The sequence below is a fragment of the Austrofundulus limnaeus genome, unplaced genomic scaffold, assembly GCF_001266775.1.
Source record: "Austrofundulus limnaeus strain Quisiro unplaced genomic scaffold, Austrofundulus_limnaeus-1.0 Scaffold7, whole genome shotgun sequence".
Lineage (NCBI taxonomy): Eukaryota > Metazoa > Chordata > Actinopteri > Cyprinodontiformes > Rivulidae > Austrofundulus > Austrofundulus limnaeus.
The window spans coordinates 3,035,075-3,037,645 of NW_013952409.1; the positions used below are offsets into that span (position 1 = coordinate 3,035,075).

Below are 2,571 nucleotides of genomic sequence, written 5' to 3' on the forward strand. Positions count from 1 at the left end.
GTGGGTGGGGGGTTAAATATTCTCTCATCAAAAACAAACCCAGACTGTTGCTTTGACTCATTCATGCATGTTGGAGAAATCCTTGAATCTCCTGTAGCCACGTGGAGCTAACTGAACGCTTGCTGGTACAAAGCTCCGCCTACTTGTACAAAGCTCCTCCCTGGAGCTCAGATTAAAGCCCAGCTCCCACTTTGATCAAACCCTGAAAATAACATGTATGACCTCAGGTTAGTGCTTTGAGTTACGTGATGAGAACGACTCAGAGCTGGCTGTGGCGGCCATCTTGAACAGTGCTAACTCCAAAAGGCAATCGTTAACTGCATCCATTCATTAGTTTCTGAGTGTTGAATACAAACAAACTCATGCACAAATGAGAAAACCGTATTGCTCTGCTCTCCCCTGCAGCGGTGGGCGATTACTCCCGAGGTCAGCGGACATTTCAGGAACGTAAACGTTAGCTTAAAACAATCAAATCAGGCACACCAACAGAAACGGATTAGAACTCGTCAAGACAACACAGATTCAATTCAAGCCTGAAGCGTCTATTAATTAAAAGCACAATGAGGTTTCTCAGCCCCAGACGAAATCTCCCTCTGATTAAATCCTGCACTATCAAGCACCGCTTTGTCAAACAGCCATCAGCTGATGGATCGTTCCGCCCATCTGATAACACGAACCTTGTGACGCGCCTTTTCATAACGCCACAACAACTTGGGATGCAGCTCTGCTCTGGAGCTATAAAAAGGAAATGACATGAGAAAACAAGTCAGGAAATAAAAGAATACGAGCGGAGACAGTGACATGAGTGACATGAATCTGAAGCAGATCTGACAGGAGCCGAGGAGTCAAACAACTTTTCCTTCTTTTCACTTTAAACTCTCCTTTCAGGCGTTCATCCGATGGAAGGAATACGCGACACGGACATGAAGAGCTAAACATAAAAAACAAATCCCACCTTTCTGAGCCAGGAGAAGTGCCTGTAGAAATCAATGGGAGCCTCCATGCTCCCAGCCCATCGCTGCCCTCCCTCTCGTCTTCCTGTTCTCCCTGTGCTGCTGTCAGAAATGAAGCTGCGGGACACTTCTGTCATGGAAGTTTGCGTGAGCGCGCTGTTAACAGCTGTGGAGGAGGGTTTTTATGATCTTTTTTTTTGCCTTCAGAGGAGGGATAACTCCCCCCGTCTCCTCCTCAGCCTCTCCTTTCTTTCCTTACTTGTAAACACTCCTCTTCATTCTTCTGTTCCCAGCTGATTTATCCCTCTTTTCACTGGACTCTCACTGCCTCCTTCTACTTTTCTTTCTTCACTTCAGAGTTGCTCCCCTTAGTTTTTTCCCCTCCCCTCTTTCTACTTCAGTCCGTCTGACAGCCAGAAGTCCAAGGAGGAGGGGGTTTAGTGGGAGGGTTTTCCTCTCTGTCCTCTCTTACTGTCTGAGTTTTGGACCCTCTGAAGCCAGAAAACTGAACAAAACTGTAAAACGTGGACAAAACACCACGATTATTTCTCTCTTCTTTGATCCATCTTTAAATTAAGTCGCATGCACGATGCCGCCAGACTTTCTGCAGGACTCGAGTCTATTTTTATGTTTAAACCCATTAGCTCAGGTCTCACTTCCTGCAGATTGAACACATTTTTTTTTTTGCTAGCGGCCAGTCTCTTAGCAACATAGTGTAAATAACTAATTTTGTTTGGTGAGTAGCGTGACCTAGCATCTGAGAAATGAATGAAAAACCGATTTAACACCGAAAGTAAATTACCAACTTGAGAAGCCGTGACGTGCAACAAGTCATCGCAGCTCCAATTCCAGATAAGATTCCCAGCTGATGGTTGTTGGTTAGCCAATGGGACTGTTTGACAAGCCGGTTGGATGACTGGGGTTAAAGAGGGAGGTGAACGTGTTGTGTCTTGGTCTGGACAACAGTGGAAAAACCACCATTATCAACAAACTCAAGCCTTCTAATGTCCAGGTACAAGATAWCTTTCCAACAATTGGCTTCAGTGTAGAGAAGTTCAAGACATCCAGTCTTTCCTTCACAGTCTTTGACATGTCTGGTCAAGGCAGATACAGAAACCTTTGGGAGCATTACTACAAGGAAGGCCAGGCTATCATTTTTGTCATAGACAGTGCAGACAAACTGAGAATGGTTGTGGCTAAAGAAGAATTGGACACATTACTAAACCATCCTGATTTTAAACATCGGAGGATCCCCATCCTGTTCTTTGCTAACAAGATGGACGTTAGAGATTCTCTGTCTTCTGTCAAAGTTTCACAGTTTCTCTGTTTGGAGAACATCAAAGACAAACCTTGGCACATCTGTGCCACTGATGCTCTAAAAGGAGAGGGGTTACAGGAAGGTGTCGACTGGTTACAAGATCAAATCAAAACAATGAGAACATGAAAGCATGATGTGTGACCAGCCCAAAGTGGTTTCTGGAAAGAAGAGTTTACTTGTTTTCAAAGGCACCACTGGACAAAAAAAAAAAAAAAAAAAAAAAAAAATTTCCCTCTGGGATCAATAAAGTATTTTTGAATTGAATTGAATTGAATTGATCATGTCAGTCATTTACAAACG

The 2,571-nt window shown here is 43.9% G+C and overlaps 1 protein-coding gene and 1 pseudogene across 1 annotated transcript in view; one reads left to right on the forward strand and one right to left on the reverse strand.

Annotated features, from left to right (window-relative positions):
* ppfibp2b (PPFIA binding protein 2b) overlaps nt 1-2,571 on the reverse strand; it is a gene marked incomplete in the record, with an annotated part of 84,691 nt that overhangs the window by 43,836 nt on the left and 38,284 nt on the right.
* On the forward strand, nt 751-2,498 carry LOC106536247 (ADP-ribosylation factor-like protein 6 pseudogene; annotated as a pseudogene).